We start from the raw sequence: 17,060 nt of genomic DNA on the forward strand, positions 1-17,060 counted from the left end.
ACTTCCAATCTTCATCTCACTTCTGTTTTTGATTGTTTGACTTTGGCTTTCAATGCCATTGGTCAACATATGTGGATTGGTACATGTTATTTCATTTAATGCACTTTAATTTTGCCATTTCCATTTCTCTTATCCATCTCCTTCCTCTTCTTCTTCTTCTTCTTTCTTTTTTGATCAATGAGTTGAAGGTTGATAAGTTGGCATTGATTAGGGAGGCTTAATCTTCCTTGATTCAAATCTAATTCATCTTGATCAATTGATCAAGTGAATGGCTTTGCATTAAGGATAGGTTGTTTTCTAAATCATGCAAAAGGCTTAAACCAATACAAGATCATTTCTCATCTTCTTTTTGGCATGGCAAGTTGCTGGGACTTGGTTCACTAATCAAGACTCCTAATTTGTGTTTGTTTCCTATATTATTATTGACCGGCCTCAGATAGTTGTGACTTATACATAAGTCCAATTACGATTGCTTAACATAGCGCTAAATTTGCCTTATGGCACACTAACTACTAACACTAACTATTGACAATTAACATTTACCTTTTGCTCTTTACTTTTATGCAATTTACTATTCTTGCACATATTCTCCATTTTCTTTTCTCTTTGCTCACTTGAGCCCATGTTTATGTTAATCCCATTTGCCTTTTGCCCACTTGGGTCTATAATTGTGTATATATTATTATGCTTGTGTTTTGTCTTGATTATTGTGAACCAAATGCAAAGAAATGGACTTAGATTCTAGGATTTTCCCTATGCAAAGAAATGGAGAAATGGACTTAGATCCTAGGACTTTCCTTATGCAAAATTGGAGTAAATGGACCTTAATGATGAAGATGGATTAGAAGGACCAAATCTCTAAACTCACTCTTGTCCATTCTTATTTTACTTCATGGAACTTTTGATGTGTGTGCTTTTGTGATAGGGATTCTATGAGCTCAATTGAAGGACCATTGCCATGTTCATCCAAAGTAAAAGATACAAGATGCATTGAGGATCTCTTAAGAGGATTGTTTGACGATTGTTTATGCTTTGTGTGATTGCTTATTCCAAAGGATGGGAGCTACTTGGATCATCAATATGATCTCAAGAGGGGGACTCCATTGTGGTTTTGATTCTTTATCCTTTCTCTTCTTGTTTTACTTAGGACTTAGCCATTCTTCTTCTTCCCTCCACTCTAACCCAAGCCAAAACTTTTTGTGCAAACATTTAACTATTGTTTTCAAACATTAGAAACCTAAGCCTTATGCTTTTGATTTCAAACTTTCTTTTCATAACACTTATTTTGAACTGAATCTTTAAGTCAACTTTGACCATTTTGTAAATACTTATCATTGGTAAATACAACCCACTCAAATACTTTTTTTGTGGTTTCAATGGCCACTTTCTTAATCAAACTTTTCATAACCTTTAGCTATTAGGTTTGAGTTATCCTTGTGGTAGATGTAATACTCACCTATATACTTAGTGATGGACAATGAGTCTTCCATGCTTATTATAAGGTTAACCCCTCACTAGCATGTTGAAGCTATCCTCACATGGTGGATTTGTGGTTTGGTTGAGTTTTCTCCCTTTGATAACAAAAGACCTTATTGGACCAATCAATTCACCAACTTGTTTTGAGATTTTTACCCCGAACTACGAGGTTTTGATCCTAATCTTTTTTAAGATGGTACGTAGGCAATGGGTTTATCCATCCAAACACAAAATGTAAATAAATTTGTACATTCTCATCTCGTCTCTTCAATCATGTTTGCACAAACAAAATTTTCACAAAAACAACAACCTTACAACAAATGTGAAAAGGGCTCCCTAGGAGTACCTAGGATGTTTTGGGTGCCTAACACCTTCCCATTGCATAACCAACCCCCTTACCCAGATCTCTGTTTCTTTTACTAGTTTTTGTTAAAACTATTAGGTTTTTGTTCGCTTTCTAACCATTCCTTTGGATAAATAGAAGTGCGGTGGCGACTCGACTTGTATGATTTACCTTAGATTTAGTCAATATCTCTAATGGTAACGAATACCCCGACTCGACTTGCATATACATACTTGTTTCCCCCGCGGAGTCTTAGCAATCCATGATTGGTTGTATGGTTGATCCGTGGGTGGTCCCTTCTGTTCAAGTTCTTACCTTGATCTTTTAGAGATGTGTATCCCTCTATATCAGGCACTAGCATTTGTGTTTTTATCAATTATATGTTTGTCATCCCTTGTGTGGATTGACCTAAAATCTCTTATAGATTGATAAATATTGGTATGCTTTAATTTGAAAATTTCCTTGCCTCACTGTTTACTCATGAGGAAGGTTATCTTTCCCCAGTATGAGTAGAAGTCCCCAGCGGAGTAAGCATGTGTTCCCTGCAGAGCTATCTTTCCAGATAAATGTCTCCTCAGTAGGAAGTTGCCTATAGAAATTGATGAAGGGCTTGTCTCCCTTTTCATCCCCAGCATGTCGTTTGTTAACGAAGGATTCATTTCCAATTTCCTCAGCCAGGGTAGTTCCTTTGAGAACATTTGCAACCTGTCCTCAGTAGGTTTTCCTGATCCGAGTTTGATATTGGTATCTTCTCCGGGTCTGAAGATTTCTTCTAGCATTGAGAGCCGGTGGTGAAGATGTTTATTTTCTTCTCCAGTGGAGCAAAATGCTATTATTCCCCTTTGCAGAGTTTCCTCTCCGGCAGATCGAAGGGAGTGTTTTGATGGATGTACATCTGATCGGTGGTTGTTACCCATGGAGTTTCACATCGTTCCTTGATAAGCTTCCCCAGTAGAGTTTCTTCTCCGGTGGATCTTATTTTGTTTTAGCCATCTATCCCCGAGAGAGTTGATGGAAACTCCCTGAAAGGTTCTTTTGCATCTTCCTTTTGCCAGGATTGTTTTCACCTGGAAGATTTCTCTTGTGCAGATTGTTATTTCTTGCAGTTGGAAGCTTTGACTTTGCCTATTCCCAGCTGTGGTTAAAATCCTCTTATTCCAAAGATAATTCACATCTGAGTTGAGATCTCTGTTTGGTTATCTTCTTTCGCTGCCCCTGAATACATCTTCTTTGTATCCTCAGCGAGTGTAGCTTTGGGATAAGGTTTGATATCCTTGATGATTTATTTTCATCCTTCTCGGGTTATTCCCAAGCTGAGTTCTCCAGTAGGCTTTGCCCTTCTGGTCAAGACGTTGTGCCGGGTGTCTGTTCGTGATTCTTGGACTTGTTTGTGTTAGATATGTCTGTTTGTCAGCATTAATCATACACAAATCATGCATATACATGCATAATCATAGCATTCAGATATTCATGCTGCATTCTTTGCAATATATCCTCGCTTGTTATCTCCTGCTATTGGTGAAATATCCTTCCCCAAGCAGGTGTTTGTGTCTGATCTCTCCATATAGAGTCATCCCCATAGGTAGAAAGTGTCTATCTTTCCTTCTTTATTCCCCACTGAGTTATGTCCTCGTGGATGGTTATTGTTTCAGTTTCCTCCCCAAGTGTGTATTGGGATGGGAATTACTCCCCTGAGTTATAACCTCATCAGGTTGAGTCTTGTTTGATTGTGTCTTTCTAGTTTGTTGCTAGACTGACTCCTTTCTTGTTATCCCCTGCAGTCCCCTGTGGTTTAGTTGTTCAATTGCTCAGTAACGAGTAATTGTCCATCTTTTCCCCAGCGAATTTTGTGGCCTTCTACCCAGTAACTGGTAGTTGTAAGTCCTATTTCTGTGGTTTTCTACTCAGTAACCGATAGATGTAATCCCCTCTTTGTTGGTTATCTTTACCCGGTAACCAGTATTGATATTCCTTCATTTTTTAGTATACCACCCAGTAACCGGTGGTATATCTCTTGGATAATTGCTTTTGTCAGGCAATTTATCCCTTGCGAGTCATCTTTCATTTACCCTTGTTTGGTAATGATTGTTTCTCCGTCTGATTGGTCATCATTTTATACCCAGTAATCGGTATCCTGATGTCCTTTCTTTTCAGTCGATTTATTCTTTATTAACCCAGTAACTGGTTGTGGATAATCTTCCATGCGAGTATGTTACCTACGTTTTACCCATATAACGGTAGTAGATAATATGTCTCATGCACTCTTCAGTTGAAGTCTTTTTCTTCCTCAGTCGAGTAAGATTCGTATTTCCTTATGGAATCGAATGTCCATCCTGTAAGTCGAGTTTGCTTTCCTAGCCCTCCTTTCGGATGATGAGTGTCTTAGATATGTTCCTAATTCACGCCTGGTTCACCTATTATATGCCCAATAACCGGTATCCCTGGTGTTCCTTCCTTCTGCTCCCTATTATGACTTTTCGTCCCCTATGGAGTCAGATTTTCCTGAGTTGAGATGTGCCTTTTGGGTCCTCCTCAGATGTTTCAGATGATTGATATCTCTCACCCTTATACCGGTCTTAGATATTCTTTCTCCTTGAGCGTGTTGTTTTCTCACCCAATAGTCGGTGTTTTGATGACATGTCTCTCTTCGAGTTTATTACCCAGTAACCGGTAATATGTCGTTGAGTCCTTTGTGAACATCCTCATCTGAGTCCGGATTTTTTATCTGATGTATCCTTCGTGGATAGTTTTGCTGTATTGGCATATTCCCCAATACATGCATCTTTGCATCAGCTCGAGTCTTTCCATCGATTTATTTTCGTGGAATCCCTTTGTGTCTCCCAGTAAGTTTTTCAAGTCGTGACCTGCTCACGCATTTTTACCTTATTCCCCCTAGAGTCTCTGTCTCCCTAGTGAGTGTGTTACTCCTATGGATTTTTCAGTTTCTCCCAATTTCTTTTCCTTCATGGCCATTATCCACCATGAAGATTTTACTACATACATTTGCATCATGAGGTCTCTTAGGGACCAAAATTCGTCTCTTTGTTATTATTTAAGCTCATTCTATCTCGTCGAGATGAAGATTTTAACCTTCATATCTCCGGCTGGAATGACCTTAAGTAGGGGCATCTGTAAGACCCTAATTTTGACCCTAAGATCCCTCATGGCATCATGTTATTGCACAAGTGCATTGCCTCAAGGATCATAGCATGTTTGGCTTCTTAACCCTAGGGTTGGGATTTGTTTAAGTGTTTTGAGACCACCAACCATGCTTGTATTATATATATTATTGTTTTTCTTATTTGATTACTAACCAAAAGCACAAAAATATGTCACTAACTCTTTTTGTTTTGAAGCTCAAGTGATCATGTGTTCCAATGCTCCTAGGAGGCTCCTAAGCCCAATGAAATGGCTAGATGAAGATGGGAAAAAGCATGAAAATGGTCCACAAAGCTCCTAATCATCATATATGTCTCCCAAATATCTCAATTTGCCAATTTGATAATGACAACCCAAAGGGCTTGAGGATTGTTTCCCAAGGAAACCCTAATTTCACTATGCTTTGACTGTGCCTTGCCCATGAAGCAACCTCAACCTATGATCAAATTTAATAAAGGGAAGTTCTTTAATTCATCATTTTATACATATATGAGCCTATTTTAGGATCCTAAATCATTTATTCATCAAGATTGGAAGTTTGGCCTTGAAAAGTTGACCAGTCAAGTCATTTGACTAAGCTGAGCACCATTGAGATACAAATTTTGAGGTGTTTGTCAAATGAAGATGACCCCAAGAAAAAACATGTTCCCAAGAACCATATGAACAACTTTCATGTTCATTGAAAATCCATTTGAAACTTGGAAGATCATCATTCATTTCAAAACATTATAGGTCATTTTGACTGAAACCCTAATTTTTGGGTCAACTTACTAAGGGAATAAATTCCTTAATTTTTATGATTTTGAGGTGAGCCCAATTGAATTGGAAGTCTTGAGATTTCTAATTAAAATGTTACGTTAGACAAAATTTCATAATCCTAAATGATATACATGTGATAATACAAAACATTATAGGTCATCTTTGACCTAATTCATTGAATTTGAAAAAGTACCCAACTTCAAATGCCCATAACTTTGTCATATAAAATCCAAATTTTGCAAACTTTGCATCTAAATTGATCATCTTGAAAATATATACAACTTTGATGTTGAAGGTTTTTTCATTTGAAGCTAGAATCATGAAACCAAAGGGGTTTGATTAAGCTTGCTTTTGTTGAAATTTTTCAAATTGTTTTGAATATGTTTTGTACTTGGATTTTCCCAGCAAGTTTTCATCAATTTGCACATGCCAAATGAATTTTTTTCCCAACATGACTTTTGTTCCTTATTTCAAGGGATTTCCAACCATTACTCACATTCCTCATTTGGGTCTACCATTTGGGAGTTTCGAATTCATTTCCATTTATGTGCATTTTGGTATTTCATGATGAAACTTGAAAATGCAAGCTAGTTCCCTCCAAATTGCACGACCAAATGCTCTTCATGTGAGCTCAGCAAACTTCTGCAATCATCATTAGGCTTTCAACATGCATACGCAGACCCATGCATCCAATTTTCAATTTGCCATGCACATGAAAGAAGCGTGTGATCTGATACCTTCAGCTATAAATAACCACTTCATGAGCTTCATTCATCAACCTTTTGGAGATCTGAATTGCTGCATCATTGAAACCATAGCCATACCAAAGGAATTACTCAATTTTTTTTCACACTTTCTAGCTTGAAATTCAGCATCATTAGTTGAGCTTCAAAGCCTAATTCCTTAGCCTTTCACTTCCCCTACATCCATAGATCAAAGAGGAGCAAGGAACTTGGAGGATTCGTGGCCAGACGTTCTTCAATTCAGAGGTATACATTTAAACATTTTGGATCTAGAACTCTTAATTCAATGTAGCATTCTTGTGTTTGTGTGGTTTTCTGAAGTCCTCACAATTGAGGTAAGCCATTGGTTCTTTCAATTCATCATTTCATGAGCTTACAGTTTGAACACCATGATCTTCTTCTTCATGTTTCTCTCATTATAGGAAGAGTGAGGAAGATCCATTGGTACAGTGATGATCTACATCACACGAGCTTCATTTTCATGTCCTTGTTTTCCATTTTCATTAAAGTTCATTTCCCTGCAACTGGTGGCCGAAATTAGTTGTCTGGCCGGAGAAGATGGTGGTTTCCACCACCACCACCACATGTTCTAACCAGGACCATTAAATCTAGTTGCCACGTTTTAATCTTGTTCATTCGTTGTGTTTACTTATTTTAATACATGTTGTTACTCGCTTGACTCAAGCACACCATGCACCCTCATATCTGAACCATCTATTGATGCCATGTCAATTAATGAGCTCCATCACGTGGCTGTGGTTTTTTCCATTTATTTCATTTTCTTTTATTTTCAGTTAATTCATTTGATTTTCAAAAATTCATAAAAAATTCATTTGAAGTCATAAAAATTTGAGACCAACTCCAAATTTCTTGAAAAATCTAGTTTCATATTATGATTTTTAATTATTTTTGTGACTTCATTTGATATTTTTCATGGATTATTTGATTTTTAATAGTTTTAATTTATTTTAAAATACTTTCTGACTTTTGAAAAACCCAAAAATATTTTCATAGCATTTATGGATCATGATAAATCAATGAAAAATAGTCTCAACAATTTCTTGATTGTTTTGAGATTATTTGAGATTTTAATTCATATTATGCTATTTTTAATTGTATTTAATTGTTTTTAATTGCTTTCTGATTTCAAAAATTTGTGAGAAAATTAGTCAAAGCTTGTTTGACTATGTTGAACCTATGAGAATTTAATTGGACTTGTTAAAGTTATTTTGAATTGAATTTGAAGTTTGACCTTATTTGTTTATTTTTTATTTTTTATTTTATTTTAATTCAAAAAAATACCAAAAAAATATGGTTGACCTCTTGACTCGCTATCTTCATTTCTATTCTGTTTGGTGTTGGTTGATGTTGATTTGATTCACATTTGATCAATTGGATTTGGTTGTGGTCTTCTTTTTTTCCTTCCTTTCATCTCCATCCCTTTCTTTCCATTCATGACCAATGAATTAAGTTCTTGAAGTTGGTCTTGACAAATGAGGAGTCTAACCTTCTTTGATCCAAACTAAACTCAACTTGATCCATGATGAAGTGAGTTGTTTTGTGTCCAAGATAGATTGCTTCTTAATCAAGCAAATAACTAAAAGACAATACAAGGCCTTTCCCCTTTTTATTTGGCATGACAAGTTTATGGAGCTTGGCTTACTAGTCATGATCTCTAACTTGTGTTCTTTGCCTATATTTTTATTGACTGACCTCAGATAGGTGTGACTACTACATTAGTCCACTTACAATTGCTTAACATAGCGCTACATTGTCTTATGACAAGCTAACATAACCATTAATTACTAACTTTAATTTGAACATTTAATTTCTTGCCATTTACTTTTAATTTCATTTATTTTTTACTCATTATTGATTTTTACTTTGCTCATTTGAGCGTATATTTTATGTTTATGTCATTTTTCTTTTGCTCATTTGAGCCCGTTATTGTATATAAATACATTGATATCTTGTGTTTGCTTTGTTTTTGTTTTGTGTGAACCAAATGCAAAAGGAGAAAGGACTTAGAATTAGGACTTACCTATGCTTTAAGGAGTTCAAGAGCAACTAGGCCTCATGCCTTTAGAATGCAAAACTTGTTGAAGAGCAACTAGGCCTCATGCCTTTAGAATGCTAAAATTCAAAGTTGACCTCAAAGGACTTTTCCTCTAAACTTATTCTTTGTCCATTCCTCTTATTGTGTTGTGAACTTTTTGATGTTTGCTCTTGTGTGATAGGAATCCCATCTTGAGATTGTGAAAAGAGGACTATTGTCATGAGTAGCCAAGTTAAGAGCCAAGCCAAGTGGAGATCCTAGGAACTCGAATTCAAATTGTTTGATTGCTTGTTTGTTTGCTAAGTCCGAAGAAAAGGAGCATCTTGAATCATCTCTATGATTCCAAGAAAAGGAATTCCAAGGGTTTATCTTTCATGTCTTATCTTTGTTTGCTTTAGGACTAGCCCTTCTTTTCTCCCCCCCACTCTAACCAAGCCAAAAATCTTTTTCTTCAAACTTGGAATTTGTTTCAAATTAGAAACCTAGGCCTTAAGCCTTTGACTTTTCAAAACCATTTTCATCAATACTCATTGTGAATAAATCTTAATCCAACTTTGACTTCGTTTTGTAAATAAATCTAACTTGTAAATATAACTCACTTCAAGTTGTTTTTAGGTGGTTTCAATGGCCACTTGTTAAAACTTTTCAAAAACATTAGTCATGGGTTGGAGTTATCATAGTGGTTGATGTAAATGTCACCTTAACCTTAATGTTGGATTATAAGCCTTCCATGCTTATTATAGGGTTAACCGCTCACTAGCATGTTGAAACCTTCCTCACATGGTGGATTGTTGGTTTAGGTTGAGTTTTCTCCCTTTGATAACAAAAGACCTTAAGGCGTTTGATTAAAATCAATTCACCAATCTTTGAGATTGTTACCGGACTACGAGGTTTTGATCCTCCTTTGTGATGGTACGTAGGCAATGGGTTCATCCATTCAAACAAAAAGATTTGTAAATATAATAGATTCTTCTCTCATCCCTCAAATCTTTTGCACAAATCTTTTCACAAATACCAACCTACAATACATATTTGCAAAAAGGGTTCCCTTAGAGTACTAAGGATGTTTTGGGTGCGTAAAACTTTCCCATTTCATAACCAACCCCCTTACCTTGATCTCTGACATTTTTGTTAGTTTTTGATTTGAAAAACTTCTTACTTGGCTTTTGTTAGCTTTTTAGCCTTTCCTTTGGACAAATAAAAGTGCGGTGGCGACTCGAATTGTATGTTGACTTTTGGTTTAGTCAATAAACCTAAAAGTAACGAAAACCCCGCTACAGTGTCATACCCCAATTTTGACCCCCATTCATTAAATCAGTGCATTCATCAGACATTTGCATTATCTACTTATCATAGCATGCATATTTTATTCATAATGCTTAGAATATTGCTCTGAATAAATTTTCAGATCTAGAAACAGATTGGTTGAATCAACATTCAAACGCGCGTCAAATTAAAAACTGTAAAATTTCAAGATCGAGCTAGCAAACACTAGTTTTCTTAATCTACGGTTCACGTAGTTTAACCAGGCGTACTCTTTTTATTTTTTCGAATACTTTTTCTATCGCATTTCAATTAGCCTGAGCCTGTTTAATCGATCAATTTTTATTTCAAAATCTTATAAAAACCTATATGTTTATGAGAAGTTTATTTCACGGTGATCATTTTCTTGCATTCAGTTTATTTTTCAGGCATTTATTCGCCCGACTTTTATTCATTTTTAATCTGTTTATTTTTATTTTTTTAGCAAAAGTGATCAGTGAAGTTATTTAGATTTAACTGTGTTTTCAGTTTGATTTTAGTTATGTTGTTTGTTTTTAATTAAAATTGTCAAAAGCTTACATTCAAAATTCAAAGAGAATAAAAATAATCAATTAATCCAAATTTTCAGAAAGAAAGGACACATGTCACCCTTCTGTTGGTGACTCTCTCTCCAAATACAAAATGAGGTCAAAGGACAGAAAGAGTCGCATGGGGTTTCTTTCATTAATACATAATCTCTCTCTCTCTCTCTCTCTCGCTCACTCTCTCTCTTATAAAAATGATAACAAAAAGAAAGTAAATCCCTCCACTCATGTATGCATACGCGAGCTTATCACCAGTACTCCCAATATGGCCATCAAAATATCTCTCTTCAACAAAAACATCTTTTCCTCTTCATAACTAAACATCAAAACTCACATCCAATCTTTTTCCTCTCTCTCTCTCTCTCTCTCTCTCTCTCTCTCTCTCTCTCTTAACAACTACAATAAACTACATAAATGCAACTTTAATCTCCTCTACACCACCCTTCTTCCTCCATCACCACCATCATATTCATCACCATCTCATCACCACCTTCAAACAACAAAGCCAACCTCCCACTCCCTCTCAAAACAACATTTAAACTTCATGACCATCATTAATATCAAACAAAACTCCTTCAACTCACGAAAAACAACAAGCATAACACACCAAACATGCCTATGTATTCAAATCTTTCACCACCATATAAATATGAACTCACGAGCATAACCACAACCACCTTCAACCACTTTTTATTCTTTTTCACTATGGAAAAAATCGACAACCGCGATCTAAACCACTCTCTACAAACCAGCCACCGTGAACCTTCTATCTGCGCCGCATAAAAAATATTTTTGGAGAGCATAAAGTCACAATCCATTCACCTTCAAACAAAAACAACCTCCGGTCGAATCAACATCATCATCGTTATCTTAAAAATTTGGAAAAGGGAAACGAGGAAGCCTTCACCAGCCACGCGCGAACGACAAATGCAACATTTCACCACCGTTTATAACTCTGAACACACTACTGATTCCCCTAACCGAAGGTGGTTTAGTTTTTCTTTCCTTTCTCTCTTCTCATGCTCATGTTGGCTGGTGTGAAGGAAAAATATTCAGTTTTTTTTCTTCTAATTAGAATGGTTAGAAGAGAGTATATTTTTTTTTTAAATTTTGACTATTGAGGTTGGATAGTTGACTTTAATGGCTTTGTTTTGTGTTGGGTTTTGATTCTATTATTTACACCCTTGAACTACTTAACCTTGATTTTTCTTTTATTTACTAAATATTTATTAGTAGTTTGTTAATGATTTATTTAAATAGTTTTTTTTGGAAAATTCTAAGTCAAGTAATCATTTTTATTTCTTTCAATAGTTATTAGTGATTTAGTTAATTGGTTAATTAGTTTAATTTGATTAAAATCTTTTAAATCGTTAATTTTTTTTGATTAATTTGTCCCATTAGTGTTTTAGATGTGTTGTAATTTTGGAGTTAAAAATTCAATTAAACTTTAGAAACCGCTTAAACACATAAAGTTTATTGACCAACTTGAGAATAAGGTGATTCCTACATTAATCACTATACCATTACTTAACATAGCACAAAATTCAGTAGCTTAATTGTCGTTTTCTTTTACCTTTAAAAAAGTGTCGTTTAAATCATAGAGTTGTTGGATTTTCACAGATGCTTTGCGATTTCGGAGTTAAAAAATCAATTTAACTTCGGAAACTGGTTAAACACATATATTTTATTGACCGATCTTAAAATAGGGTAATTTCTACATGAATCACTTTACGATTGCTTAACATAGCGCTATATTTAGTAGTTTAAAACTCCTATTTATTTATGGTCCCCTAGCTTTCTCTTGGACTTTCTTACAATGAGATCGTTGTCTATTTACAATTGTTTATCGAGTTAGTTTTGTTCATTGCTGTAATGTATACCGATTCGATAAATTATACCCCCATTCCTGTAATATATACCTCTTTCATTTATTTTATTGTGTTATTTGATTGTTAATTCAAAGATTAAAATTAATCCTTTTTAGAAAAGAACAAAAATAAACACTCAATCCAATGTCAAGTCTTTTTCCCAAATTAAATCCGAATTGAATCCAAAGTCGTGCATCTCTCCCGATTAATCCAAACTCTTTTCATAAATCAACTTGCACACTTGATTCAACGTCAGGTCGTTCCCCTTATTAAAGATTTTCATAATAAAAATGGAATAATTTTATTAGTTTTAGACTTTCGCTTTCTCAAATGTTAGGATACTGCTGTAGAGCTCCATGTTCGAATATTATGTAGCGGTAAATTCATGACCATCAAGCTATAGATAAGCTAGACGTCAATTAAACCAGAGTCGTCACCACACTCTTATTGTTTCCATAGGGAAAAAGGAAAAGTACGAACAAAACCCAAAAAGATAAGAAGTTTTCAAATTAAAACTAATAAAATGCTAGAGATTACAGGTAAGGGGGTTGGTTACATAGAGGGAAGGTGTTAGCATCCAAAGTGTCATAGGTACTCCTAGGAAGCCCTTCTTTGTGTGCATATGTGTTTTTGTATAAAATGATGTTTTCAATAAATAGAGTGGAGGGATGAGAAAAGAATTCATTAATTATATTTTTGTGTTTGACAAGACCTTCAGACTTGTGCCTACGTATCAGCATAAAATGAGGGATCAAAACCTCGTAGTTCGTGGTATCAATTTCAAAGTGAGTGCATTGGTTTTAGTAAAATTTTAAATTTTAGCTAAGGCACAAGAGGCCTAAAATGGTTTGAATGAGTGTTAGTTCTTTTTGTCTTTTTGAAAATTTTAAGTCATGTTATTTACAAGTTTATTTAAGAAAAGAAGTTTGAAAATGCAATGGCATAAGACCAAAGTTTCTAATTTGCAATATGGTCTAAGTTTAGAAAAGAAGCACAAGCAAAGAAGGTTTTAAAAAGGGGGAGAGATTTTGAAATTAAAGAAATGGGGAGGAGATGAAGAGACTAATCTTAAGCATAAATTAAAAAGTTGAGAGTTGAAAAGATCTGACCAATAGACTGCAATCCAATAGACAAGAATGTCATATAGAAACCCAAATTTCCCTTGGACTTTAGAATCAAGCAACAATCAATATACAAATAGCAAGTTTAAGAGCAAGGCATCAAATTTTGATGTGTTTGTCAAATGAAGATGACCCCAAGAAAAAACATGTTCCCAAGAACCATATGAACAACTTTCATGTTCATCAAAAATCCATTTGAAACTTGGAAGATCATAATTCATTTCAAAACATCATAGGTCATTTTGACAAAAACCCTAATTTTGGGTCAATTTACTAAGGGAATAAATTCCTTAATTTTTATGATTTTGAGGTGAGCCCAATTGAATTGGAAGTCTTGAGATTTCTAGTTAAAATGTTACGTTAGACAAAATTTCATAATCCTAAACGATATACATGTGATAATACAAAACATTATAGGTCATCTTGGACCTAATTCATTGAATTTGAAAAAGTACCCAACTTCAAATGCCCATAACTTTCTCATATAAAATCCAAATGTTGCAAACTTTGCATCTAAATTTATCATCTTGAAAAGATATACAACTTTGATGTTGAAGGTTTTTTCATTTGAAGCTAGAATCATGAAACTAGAGGGGTTTGATTAAGCTTGCTTTTGTTGAAATTTTTCAAAGTGTTTTGAATATGTTTTGTACTTGGATTTTCCCAGCCAGTTTTCATCAATTTGCACATGCCAAATGAATTTTTTCCCAACATGATTTTTGTTCCTTATTTCAAGGGATTTCCAACCATTACTCACATTGCTCATTTGGGTCTACCATTTGGGAGTTTCGAATTCATTTCCATTTATGTGCATTTTGGTATTTCATGATGAAACTTGAAAATGCAAGCTAGTTCCCTCCAAAGTGCACGACCAAATGCTCTTCATGCTCAACAAACTTCTGCAATCATCATTAGGCTTTCAACATGCATACACAGACCCATGCATCCAATTTTCAATTTGTCATGCACATGAAAGAAGCGTGTGATCTGATACCTTCAGCTATAAATAACCACTTCATGAGCTTCATTCATCAACCTTTTGGAGATCTGAATTGCTGCATCATTGAAACCATAGCCATACCAAAGGAATTACTCAATTTTTTTCACACTTTCGAGCTTGAAATTCAGCATCATTAGCTGAGCTTCAAAGCCTAATTCCTTAGCCTTTCACTTCCCCTACATCCATAGATCAAAGAGGAGCAAGGAACTTGGAGGATTCGTGGCCAGAAGTGCTTCAATTCAGAGGTATACATTCAAACTTTTTGGATCTAGAACTCTTAATTCAATGTAGCATTCTTGTGTTTGTGTGGTTTTCTGAAGTCCTCACAATTGAGGTAAGCCATTGGTGCTTTCAATTCATCATTTCATGAGCTTACAGTTTGAACACCATGATCTTCTTCTTCATGTTTCTCTCATTATAGGAAGAGTGAGGAAGATCCATTGGTACAGTGATAATCTACATCACACGAGCTTCATTTTCATGTCCTTGTTTTCCATTTTCATTAAAGTTCATTTCCCTGCAACTGGTGGCCGAAATTAGTTGTCTGGCTGGAGAAGATGGTGGTTTCCACCACCACCACCACATGTTCTAACCAGGACCATTGAATCTAGTTGCCACGTTTTAATCTTGTTCATTCATTGTGTTTACTTATTTTAATACATGTTGTTACGCGCTTGACTCAAGCACACCATGCACCCTCATATCTGAACCATCTATTGATGCCATGTCAATTAATGAGCTCCATCACGTGGCTGTGGTTTTTTCCATTTATTTCATTTTCTTTTATTTTCAGTTAATTCATTTGATTTTCAAAAATTCATAAAAAATTCATTTGAAGTCATAAAAATATGAGACCAACTCCAAATTTCTTGAAAAATCTAGTTTCATATTATGATTTTTAATTATTTTTGTGACTTCATTTGATATTTTTCATGGATTATTTGATTTTTAATAGTTTTAATTTATTTTAAAATACTTTCTGACTTTTGAAAAACCCAAAAATATTTTCATAGCATTTATGGATCATGATAAATCAATGAAAAATAGTCTCAACAATTTCTTGATTGTTTTGAGATTATTTGAGATTTTAATTCATATTATGCTATTTTTAATTGTTTTTAATTGCTTTCTGATTTCAAAAATTTGTGAGAAAATTAGTCAAAGCTTGTTTGACTATGTTGAACCTATGAGAATTTAATTGGACTTGTTAAAGTTATTTTGAATTGAATTTGAGGTTTGTCCTTATTTGTTTATTTTTTATTTTTTATTTTATTTTAATTCAAAAAAATACCAAAAAAATATGGTTGACCTCTTGACTCGCTATCTTCATTTCTATTCTGTTTGGTGTTGGTTGATGTTGATTTGATTCACATTTGATCAATTGGATTTGGTTGTGGTCTTCTTTTTTTCCTTCCTTTCATCTCCATCCCTTTCTTTCCATTCATGACCAATGAATTAAGTTCTTGAAGTTGGTCTTGACAAATGAGGAGTTTAACCTTCTTTGATCCAAACTAAACTCAACTTGATCCATGTTGAAGTGAGTTGTTTTGTGTCCAAGATAGATTGCTTCTTGATCAAGCAAATAACTAAAAGACAATACAAGGCCTTTCCCCTTTTTGTATGGCATGACAAGTTTATGGAGCCTGGCTTACTAGTCATGATCTCTAACTTGTGTTCTTTGCCTGTATTTTTATTGAATGGCCTTAGATAGGTGTGACTACGACATTAGTCCTTTTACAATTGCTTAACATAGCGCTACATTGTCTTATGACAAGCTAACATAACCATTAATTACTAACTTTAATTTGAGCAGTTAATTTCTTGCCATTTACTTTTAATTTCATTTATTTCTTACTCATTATTGATTTTTACTTTGCTCATTTGAGCATATATTTTATGTTTATGTCATTTTTCTTTTGCTCATTTGAGCCCATTATTGTATATAAATACATTGATATCTTGTGTTTACTTTGTGTTTGTTTTGTGTGAACCAAATGCAAAAGGAGAAAGGACTTAGAATTAGGACTTACATATTCTTTAAGGAGTTCAAGAGCAACTAGGCCTCATGCCTTTAGAATGCAAAACTTGTTGAAGAGCAACTAGGCCTCATGCCTTTAGAATTCTAAAATTCAAAGTTGACCTCAAAGGACTTTTCCTCTAAACTTATTCTTTGTCCATTCCTCTTATTGTGTTGTTAACTTTTTGATGTTTGCTCTTGTGTGATAGGAATCCCATCTTGAGATTGTGAAAAGAGGACTATTGTCATGAGTAGCCAAGTTAAGAGCCAAGCCAAGTGGAGATCCTAGGAGCTCGAATTCAAATTGTTTGATTGCTTGTTTGTTTGCTAAGTCCAAAGAAAAGGAGCATCTTGAATCATCTTTATGATTCCAAGAAAAGGAATTCCAAGGGTTTATCTTTCCTTTCTTATCTTTGTTTGCTTTAGGACTATCCCTTCTTTTCTCCCCCCCACTTTAACCAAGCCAAAAATCTTTTTCTTCAAACTTTTAATTTGTTTCAAATTAGAAACCTAGGCCTTAAGCCTTTGACTTTTCAAAACCATTTTCATCAATACTCATTGTGAATAAATCTTAATCCAACTTTGACTTCATTTTGTAAATAAATCTAACTTGTAAACATAACTCACTTCAAGTTGTTTTTGGGTGGTTTCAATGACCACTTGTTAAAACT

Source organism: Lathyrus oleraceus, chromosome 3, assembly GCF_024323335.1.
Source record: "Lathyrus oleraceus cultivar Zhongwan6 chromosome 3, CAAS_Psat_ZW6_1.0, whole genome shotgun sequence".
NCBI classification, from domain to species: domain Eukaryota; kingdom Viridiplantae; phylum Streptophyta; class Magnoliopsida; order Fabales; family Fabaceae; genus Lathyrus; species Lathyrus oleraceus.